We start from the raw sequence: 11,390 nt of genomic DNA, 5'->3' as shown, positions 1-11,390 counted from the left end.
ATACTGATGCACTAGGAGCCAACACATTCGTGTGGTACCCGTACACCAGGCTAGTGTTAAATACTGATGCACTAGGAGCCAACACATACGTGTGGTACTCGTACACCAGGCTAGTGTTAAATACTGATGCACTAGGAGCCAACACATACGTGTGGTACTCGTACAACAGGCTAGTGTTAAATACTGATGCACAAGGAGCCAACACATACGTGTGGTACTCGTACAACTGGCTAGTGTTAAATACTGTTGGACTGTGTGGTCGCTGTCTATCAATAATATGTTCACTAAATGTTAATGTCCATGAAATGTACAATTGCATGGATTGCTGATTTTAAATGAAACTGTGACATTCATACAGTACAAAAGCGATATACGATATGCGTGTATTCCATCGTTATATAATTAGTAATATGAATTTGTGCTAAAACTACATGTAAATGTCCAACACAAGTCATAGTTATTGATATCGATCCCGATGACGTATTGTGCAGCTTACTGCGGTGTCTAGTCAAGAGGTACGACACATGTGACACACATTCACACAAACATATATTCGATAACAGACTACCTCGTTTACTTTCAGTTCGCAATTGTCCATAAGTAATATATATTCTTATTGATTTTACGAAACGCATGTGACAATGTACATCGATCCTCAGTATGTTATACTCTGAAGTTTATGTTGTTCACGGGTTGACAGAGAAACAATTTAGCATTTAATAGAATTTCTGTTCCAACTAGCGGCATCAAGCCTTTCTGTGAAGGAGAAAGTAAAGACATGGGTCCGTACACTGTTCACGTCAGTCATATGAATGCGTGAAACTGGCACAGGCGACCGATGGCGTTATGGTTGCAACGCTTTAGTTCTCTGTCGATCAATGCTAAAGTGAGCGAAACGCTGAGTCGGTGCGCTAGAGATACCGCGAGCCAATTATAGCAGATGCCACACCAGTCAGTCCTAGCAGCACATTCACGACGGTTTCCTGTATGTTTCAACGTATACACAGCCTTGAGTGGAGATCACTGTGTTCGGAAATTTCATTCTATGAGAGGATTTCCAGTGAAGATTGGTGAGTAGGAAAGATCTGTCACAGCCTCCTTCACCCGCGTGTACAGCATTTTCAGTCTCCTTGAGGAAGTGTGTGTTTACATGTTCTATCGATAAGCTCTGATGTCTAACCGTTCCGAACATAAGATTGTTGTTGCTATCGGTGCTTACTAGTCTCCCGAAGCATCGTGTTTACGTGTATCATAAGCGTTTCAAGGATTGTATGTTGACTAAGGTTAGAGTCACATGTGATAACCATATAGAGTAATATGCGTATTACTGTTAACTGATATTCAACAGATCATTCCGTTTGATTGACGAAGGTTTAAGATTGACTTTGGTGTAAAATATTGTCATTGATGAATTACTCATTCCGGTTTGATGGAAAACCCTTTGTCGTCATCTCAACATTATTGATCACGGAACACAAACGAATGTGGAACACAAAACACAATTCTCAGACATTAGATGACATTAAATCAATTGATCTCATCCTAATCACTTCTCATATCTAAGTGAACTAATTCGGGCCCCTTTTAAGCAATTATTAATCACATCTGAACGACATTATCACGATATATTGGAAGAGTATTCTATTGCCGTGCCAGACATTTACAATGTGTATCTGAAACCACCTCTATGCACGATTACCGAATAGGATCAGCTGGTAAATGTCTGTAGCAGCATGGTATCTTGTAGCAAACGTTTCATGCCTCATGTTATGGTGACATATACGAAGTACAGAGCCACCTGGCTAGCCATCGGCTCGCTGAATGACCTTCTGTGGTATGTGTAATTATACTCTTATTGAAGTTATCCTATTGTGCGCACATGTATATATGACCAAGGTCGAAATCAGCATTGTAGACATGTATACATTCTGAGCAACATACACATAACATTGTAGTGCTGCCGCTGCTAGCAGAACATCGCGTTTCATCATAGTTTACCCTTACTTTCCTTCAATCCTTGTCTTATTTAAGGAGGTAGTTGATACCTCAGTTTGCTGTGAAAACATGCATCCTAATGTGCGTGCAAGGCTTCCCCTGTTAAAAGTGGGAATCCCAGAATGGCCATTATTATGATCAATCTGTCAACACTGGGTCGGTTTGGCTTTCGTCCCACATGAAGCTGACATGTTGTGAGTGAGTGAGTGAGTTGGGTTGAACTCCGCTTTTAACAGTATTCCAGTTACATCGCGGCGTGTCAGCTTGATGTCTGAGGAAAGCCAAACCGACCCAGCTATATATGGTGTTGACAGATTGATCATAACAATGGCCTTTCTGGGAAAGCCCGAGGTGATGCAGGTCTCAGACGTTTACCGCTTCGGTGAAGCCCAAGAGCATGGGTATGGTGCTGACAAACCTAGAAACATAATTGGGGCGAACTGGGAACCCACAATCAGAGGTTTATGCCGTACCAAAGGGACGCAACTCTCCACAGCAAATCGCGGCGCCTTAGACGACTGGGCCACCCGTGCCCCCCTGACATGTTGTGATATACAAATGCAACTAATATAAAACGGCTAAAAATCTGGAATGTGAGTTTTCCTTGTTCAATTCAATACTTATTTGAAATAGTGTCGTTAAATATTTATGTTTCACTGTTAACCGCGAAACTATTATTCATGTTGGGTCATTGGACACTAGCGAAAGCTTGGGAGTCTTTCTTTTGAGCGGTTCCCGGTCGGAATCCGCCTCAGCTCCCCATAACCGTAATGAGCTGGCTAATGATGTCACCCTGTGTCGTCTTAATCTCCGTCATCAGGAACAGACACGGGTCATTGCTCATGCTCTCAACCACTAGTTGGCATTTCGTTGGCAGAATCGGGCTTTTTTACAGGTCGCTGTCATGTAGCTTGATACAACGTTCACTCATTCACACTTGTGAATGCGTTATTAGGGGAGTGTTCACTTCTATGTATTGGAAAACAGGGTCTCGCTCCGACGGGTTAATACAAGTTGCATTTATTGTAATGAAGGTCAACATGACAATACAGTACAGTACAGTACAACCCAATGATGTACACGCTGGCACAAGCCAACATAACCTTGTGCTATTTGTGGCATGCACAGGTCAAGTATGATCTGCCATTGGTTACCAGTTACATTTTCATAAAAGTGACATCTTCTGTACTTTCTGCTATGGTGATTGCCGCAAACAAAAGCACAATTGCAGGGATCGGATTGTTGGGTAAATGATGTTGCGGCTAACTATTGAATGATTTGGTTGTGGTGCTCTATGCATGACATATTTGCAATCACAATGCAAAGGTCATTGTGAATATTACAACAGACATAGAATTGAAGCCTGCAACAGATGTTACGCGATTAGAAGGAAACTATATAGTAAACATGTGTGTGTATTGGACATGTTCTCTGGGTTGTGCGTATTATTATCAGTGTTCCCTAAACAACTTGTAATTCTATAAGGAACTGTCCCGCACAACGAAGATTGAATGGTGCCAGATATACCTTAACATGCCAAACCTCTGTACATTACAACACATGAACTGCTAATTTGAGGGAAGAGATTACATATTTTATGTTTGTCTCGGAAAACAGTGGAATATGCCATTCCGCAGATCAGCAGGACATGACTATCCTTCTCAGGGAACAGCATTGCTTCTTCCTTCTGGAACGGCTACAGTTAAAACATAATATATTTTTTTATGAATTATATTGATTACAGTGTTGTTAAACAACCCATTTCTACGCTCCGTGTCGTCCACTTGTCTTTATCGCCTCTCACAACACTGGTCAGCTTCAGCTGTTGCAACCCTGACCAGCGACTGGACAATGTACTTACTCTCCTCCATCAATCTGTTATTTCCTTCAATACACGTAGATAAAAATATATCACTGAATACCAGCCTGATGTCACTTGTGTTAATCACATATTGCTTCCAATGTTAAAACTATGGACGCTGTAGCGATATTTGTTTTTCTCCGTCATTAAGCTGTGACGTGGTTAAGATAATACAATGAAGTTCAAAGTCATCCACACCTTACATTAGAAAGAGGGTTAACCTACTCTTGAATCCACAACAGCTGACACTTACTGAATTAACATTAAAACTGGCAATGAATTCGTCTGCACTAACGAGACCCGGTTTGAGCGTGAGAGGTGTAGTTCATACTGCCTACAGAGTGCGTGGATGTTTCTTCCAGACACGCAGTTCATTTAACAGATGATGTTTGCAATAGGTGCATTGAATAGATCTAGGTTAACATAACGGGACAACTTAACATGAAAAGCTTCTTGTAGGGAGTGCCATAGTGCAGTGTTCAATCCTTTATTCTTACTTGCCGTTGTTATACATGTTGTTATAAATGTATTAAATCGAGAGAGACCTAATAATACATTTTTCCTACATTAGTTCCGACCTCTGCTAAAGGAAGAGTGACCAAGAGTCTAATAAAAGGCTAATTATAATTCGCTGTTCAGAGTTGCGTCCCTTTATCATGGGTTTGAATCCCAGTTCGCCAACATGTTTCTACGTTTGTCAGCACCACACCAATGCTCGCGGGTTTCACAAATGAGTAAAATCTAAGACTTGCATGACGTTCGGGCTTTCCTCCCACACCAAGATGACACGCCACAACTGAAATGTAACTGAAATACCCTCAAAGCTGCGTTAAACCCAGCTCACTCACGACTGGACACGTTCCGTATCGTTTTCAAAACAACACCCTCTCTGTATAACCCAGTTTCATTAACAGCTGCATGTGCAAATCTGCCCCGACAGCATCTTGCTCCCTGCTACTTCGTTTTTATCAAAATACCTGCGCTTCACGCTTCTCGAGAGTAATACAACCTGCCGACAGAAGATCGTCTAGTAAAGCATCATACATATGCATAAAATGTTTCGGTAAATGTGTGTCAGTCTTTACGATATATTCCATACACAAGGGACGCCAGTCTTGATTATGTTAATGTCTTCTCGGGAAACTATGGCTGCATGTTCGAGCCTCCAGTGGTCGGTCGGGACTATTTTAACGCGCTTGTTCATGTTCCGTTCATAATATCTCAGTGCATATCGCGAACCATATGTTGCTGACAGCGGCGTGTTTCAAAATAAACATTGACTAGCGGGTGATCATTACCCTGTTTTGTATACATAATCTCTCGATACACTCATTTAAAGGCGAGTGGTCGTATATTCGTCGGATCTTATTCGACATGGTATGTGTAATTACAAGGACTTACTCGTAACTCTTCAGTGAGCAGTAACGTGTAATTCCCTGTCAGTGAATCTGTGTTGTCCTTTGATAAATGTTGAAGTATGAACAATTACAGTTGGCATGCTTCGCACATAGTTATTTCACTAATACCATATATATCCTTTCCCTTTTTAAATATAGTTGCGAATGTTTTATATAAATGTATCCATCTGTCTGGCATTCTAAATTTCCATCGTACGTTACATGAAGCTTAGGGACGTGTCATTTATTACAGGGTGATGAGTGGGCAGAGGATCTCAGGGAAGAGTCACAAGTCATTTGGGAAGTGTGATCACTTCACTTTCTGTACATTAATGCATCTAAATCCCCTGATAAACACCCCATCCCCTTGTAATACATGACGGGTCACTTGAACCTCTATTCAAATATTTCCTGTGTTGAGTATATTTCGTTAACTGCAAGAAACTCACACGGTTCAGCTAATGAATTATGTGCAGCACAATAGTATCATTCTGGCAGCATCACACAGAAGATATGTTTAACAGTGTGTGTACACCTCATGTGGGAACATAAGCCAGATAATGTTCCCTTTTATACCAACATGTGTATACACCCAGCATTACAACAAAACTGATACGACACATGTTTGTCATTATAATGGCAATACAACGGAACACTGACCCCTATAACTGCATGGACTTCATTAGCCTTCACACTAGATGCATCTCATATATTATTAACATGTCCCTGGTGTTTTAACAATTGAAGAACAATCAGAATAATTTATCAGATCATGTCTGTCTGGTACAGCTAGTTTTTCCGCCTCACTCACTCAAATGATGGTATCAATAGAATTCACCACACAGTTAACAAAACAACGAGCAGGATGTCTGGCGGCTGTATATATTAATTGCGAAAGGCTTTGACATTATAACAATTGCCAATAAGTCAGCTTTGCAGATGAATGTTTCAACTCTATCATGTTGCCATACTTATCTGAAAACAATTCTTTGAGTCTGTATGCAACGTTCATAGTGGACGCTGGCGTGTGAATACTTTCTAGAATCAATTAATCGTCAAGTTCAAAGACATCTCGTTGAGTATCGCTTATGTTACTACAACATTAAATACAACAACATAGCATATGATATTATGTCAGTGTGGCACAGTGGCCTGTCATCAGTTCCCCACAATTTCCAAGCTAGAAATGCCTTAAGATCCATAGCCTGTTCAGTCACGAGCCCCTGAGGTTTGATATTATTTTAGCGTCAGCTTCATCACAGGGTGAACGCAGATGTTTAGTGTCTACTAAATGTAGCTTAAAGTTTGAGACATGCAGACATGTTCTTGTCACTGATCGTGGCCTTCTTACTACTCAAAAATAAACATCCATATTTCAGTTTGACCACTGCAGGCTTATGCTATTACGGTTTCGTCGTAAAGTCTATTTCCTCGTGGGATTCCGGGTCCTCATCAACATATGCATTTGTAATAGCGACTTAATGGATCTGTCGGTCAGGCTAGGTTGACTGGGCGTCACCGTACATCGATGGCGTGGATCGTTGCTTACAATATCAATCGCTGGATTGTCTGATCTCGATTCCAGTATTTTCAGGGCTCCGTCATATAGCTTAAATATTGTTCATTTTCGCTTTAAACTAAAGAGACCCTCTTTTCAAAGAAAAGAAAATGTTCTGTCGTTGATTCGTTGAAATAGAAGATTCGACTAGGTATTGCTAATGTACACTTACAAGAACACGAATGTAACAGCTCAACATCTGCAGATTACCTGTGTCGAACAATTGAATTTCCAGATGGATTTTGAAGTGTACTGATTAATTCAAACTTTACACATATTCATTCGGCTCATTTCAAACAGAGTGTAGTGTAAAATGTCTCTTTAGGGGTGTTCCAGACTCTCTATTTGCTTCATGTGGCGATTTCAATGTTCACGGTAAATGAACTTTTGCAACCATATTGCTACACTAGGTGCACATACAGGTATGCTTTGCAACCCCAAATATCTTTGTAAATATGTATTCTCGTTGTGATGTTAATTGAACTGGTCACACTGTTGGAGTTTCCGCAAATGTAATCTAGAATGAAACATGTGTAGGCCTTTTAATCAATGTTTTTTTTGTGATGATTTCCTCCCACTTTTCCTCCAAATTCCGGCAAAGTCATAGCTTCAGAATCGGGCAGTCAAACAAAGAAAATATGTCGGTCTAGATAACTATAAAATAGGACACCAAATGATTACTACAGAAATTGGTTTCTGTCTCAGCATGGTTATCAATACAGGACATCACAACATCACCCCAAACCTAGTATTTATTGCAGATCGAATTAGTTAAAATAAGGTTATTGATCCTCTGTATAATGTTTGCTTTTCTACGAATGGATATCAAATATATTAGATTGAAATCCACATGGTTAAAGGGGTCTAGTGAACCTGAAGTAATTGATATTCTATTTCGGTAAGGAACCAAATGATGCATATCACTGATTTTAGCGGAATGCGCCTTTTCTCTTTCTGGAAGTGATTATAATTGTTCTTATTATCTAATTAACTATTTTCTGTCTCTGATTCTCCAAGAATAGTCCCTTTTCACATTTTGCTCAAAAACTGTTTTTATTGTGTGGTATTTTTTTATTGTTCATTACATTTCAAATGTTAACCCTACCAACTGTAATATTATTGAGTACAGTGATGAAATTCTATTCTTATGCAATGAAAGGACCTAGTCGGGACCCGATCGCTAGCAAGTCGCAAACACGACTGCACCAACAGACATCCTCGTTTGGATTTTGTTTTCAGCAAAAGTATATATTGTTTGTTTGTCTTTTAACGCTGTACTCAGAAATATTCCATGTACATGACAGCGGTCTATAAATAATCGAGTCTTGAGCAGACAATCCAGTGATTGATATAATGAGAATCGATCCACGCAATTGAGATACGATGACATTCATCAACCAAGTCACCGAGCCTTACCACCCGATCTGGTTAATCGCCTCTCACGACAAGCATAGTTGCCTTATCGGGAAAGCATGGGTTGCTGAAGACCTATTCTACCCCGGATCTTCGCGGGTCTATTATATTTTGAATTATCGCTTGAGTAGAAGTGGTAGTAGCAATCATTTAAGTAGATTATCCAAACATTAAACACCTAACCTTCCTCGCTCCCTCTACTCTACGAGTTACTTTGTTTATCTCACAGCCTTTGTCAGGATGAAAAATACGTAATATGAATTCAAGTTTACAGCAAATAAATACCATACCCTCTAAGCCTAAAGAGAAGATCATATCCGCCATATTATATGGAGATGTGTGTTCAATTCGTGTGAACTTTGTTATCAAGTGGATGTGCACTTTTGTATTTGAACTCGAACATCGATATCGTAATCAGCTTCCTTGTGTATTCATCACAGCAGCTGGACATGCAGCTATTTTGATCGAACCTTCAGTAATGTATGAAATATAAATCACTAATGTGCGGAGCTGTGGGTCTGTTTACTCTCGAAATTGGTCTCTCTATGCAACTGACACTGTTATGAATTCAGACGTGCTAAGTTCTACTGATCTGCCTGACTAATCTGTGGTGCGAGCTCAGGATTCACTGTGAATGACTATAGAGAAGCTAGAGGAGTTCCCCTGAGATATGCCCGTATCATAAAATGCAGTTGCATGTTGAGCAAACAAACCTTTAAAAATACAAAGAATCTGATTTTCGCAACATTTGTAATCTAATGCAATGTCAAAACAAACTCTAGGTTGGGTGTCCGTTGTCGTGCAGAAGACAACCTTTAATATCTTCTCGTTTAACTATTGTATAAAATATTGCATGACTATTGTATAAAAAACATTATAGAAATTACTGTAACCTGCTGTGTTACCCAGATTTGTCACTATGAGTGAGTCATCGCCTGCATATTGTACTCAACCCCCCGATTCCACTGATTATGCAATACTCCATGAACTTACTGATATCCTTGCTGAACACGACAAAGTAACATGTGAGAACAAGCTTATGGACGCTTACAAAAATGATAAAAAATACTTAAGTGACGTCAGATTCTCACTCTACGATATAGCAAAGAAAGAAAATAGTGATTTTCCAGAAGGTATACTTGCAAGACGTGTGCATCGTGGTGGACAAAAGGTTTCCCAGAAGTATGCATCTGACATCTATCTATTGTACAAATATATCAAAAGATGTATCCCTGGACATGTTGTTCAAAATGAAGTCCTGAGTCGTGTGAAACATCATGTACGCTCTAAAAGTATAAGCGGAGAACACCTTGTCGGCAACGATAGTGTGTGTGATGATCGGTCAAATAATGATGTAATGTGTGACATTGTGAGCAAACTTATCATGTTTCATGATGATCTGAAAGAACAGATGAAGTGTGTTAATGGTAAACTACAAGATTTTCAAGAGAGGTATGAGAGTAATATGAGACAACTAATAACAGCATGGGATGAGAAAAATAACGAAGTCAAAACGTATGCAGTAGAAGTGCAGAAGTTGACCTCCAGTCTTGAACGACAGAGCAGTGAGATTACATCACTAAAACGTGAACTGAAGGACAAAAGCTGTGAAAATATCTTACTGAAAGACAAGCTGTGCGAGACAATGTCATCAATCAACAAGCGAACAAGCGCAATCGATGGTAAAATAGACTGCATGAATACGACGGATAAGCTACTCTACTCAGAAGCTGTCAAGAGTCCACCAGAAACTCGAATATCCCGCCATGAAAGGGAGATAACTGTTGACATCCACGCCCCAGCTGAGCGCCTGTCTCCATCACCCCACGCACCAGCCCACAGCCACTGTCCCTTGATTCAGGCCTCAGCTCAAGCCAAGCGTGCTACTCAACCCCCACAGACCAGGCACGCCGACACCCTGCAGATAACACAGGATAACCAGTCCATTGAGGAACACATCGACACCAATGAACAGCGCACAGTTAACTTCTCCCAAGAATGGAAACGTGCATTCTCGGGGGCATCACGTACCAGAACTAAACGATTTGTATTGTCATATGTTTGTGCGAAACAGTCGTTTGATATTGTCCAAGATGCCATTACTAACTATGCTGAGGAGAGGGGTGTAATAATCCACAAGATCTCCCTACTGAAACACTGGCAGGGATATAATCCGACTTACCCAATATCAATCAGTGTGTCTCCTCAGTGTGGAAAAATCATTCTTGATGATGATACGTTTTGGCCAGAAAATCTAAACTGCCGCGAGTGGGTCCCAAGGAAATACTGGTATGGTCAGGACGAGGATAGTTCAAGCACATTCAATAGCAATAAATAATTATGGGGAAATGTATTAAACTTCAAGTGATGCTACCATTACTTCTAATAATGCTCATAAGCAGACTTGCAACATGGAATATACGAGGCATTATTAAAAGCGAGCATGAACTGTCCTCCAGATTAGACCACTGTGATCCAATGTTTGTGTGTGAAACATGGCTTGATAGACAGAATGAAGACACCCTGTATCACATTAACGACCAATTTGCAGTATTTACTAAATGTTCTATGGGTGTTCCCCAGGGTCACAGAGGCTTTGGGGGAGTGGCGATATTCGTCAGAAAATCAAAACAGTGCAAGGTCACACTTCTGGATACCAATAGCCGGAACCGTATATTAGGTCTAAAACTTAAAACGAATGAAGAACTGATCTATGTCATTGGAACAGGTTTTCTGCCATCTTCCAATGTTTTGGATAGTGTATATATAGACGCTCTTGACTTTACCATGGCGACGTATGATCAATATTCACACGAAGGTGACACTTTTCTCCTGGGGGATTTTAATGTAGATCTGCGCAAACATCTTCAACCCAGAAAACGTGCCTCATATTTGCAGAGAGCACTCACCGAAAGAAATCTTATTTCTATTGTTCCTCTGGATAATCAGTCTCAATATACATTTTCAACAAAGAATAATTCTTCGAGAACTCTCATTGACTATGTGTTTGTACATAAAGAATACCTCCATTGTGTAACTGGACATATGATTGACACTAGTGTGCCCTACAGTGTGTCTGATCACTTGCCTATAATTGTGTGTCTTAATGTCGCCGGTTCCAGTAAACACTATGGTGGTGACAAGATTGACTGGAAAAAAGCAAGTG

General features: G+C 40.2%; 1 protein-coding gene across 1 annotated transcript in view; it reads left to right on the top strand.

The window, feature by feature from the left end:
• Positions 1-762: 762 nt before the first annotated feature.
• The window catches only part of LOC139450710 (glycine receptor subunit alpha-2-like), a 48,879-nt gene continuing 38,251 nt past the window's right edge, over positions 763-11,390 (top strand). Inside the window, exon 1 of the mRNA XM_071232512.1 lies at positions 763-1,070. The gene's annotated coding sequence lies outside the window, so the exon portion shown is untranslated. The remainder of the gene's footprint in view (positions 1,071-11,390) is intronic.

Source organism: Haliotis cracherodii, unplaced genomic scaffold (assembly GCF_022045235.1).
Source record: "Haliotis cracherodii isolate W230 unplaced genomic scaffold, xgHalCrac1.p SCAF_8, whole genome shotgun sequence".
Taxonomy (NCBI): Eukaryota; Metazoa; Mollusca; class Gastropoda; order Lepetellida; family Haliotidae; genus Haliotis; species Haliotis cracherodii.
The sequence above is the reverse complement of the archived record's forward strand: the minus strand, read 5'-3'. Positions and strand labels throughout refer to the sequence as shown.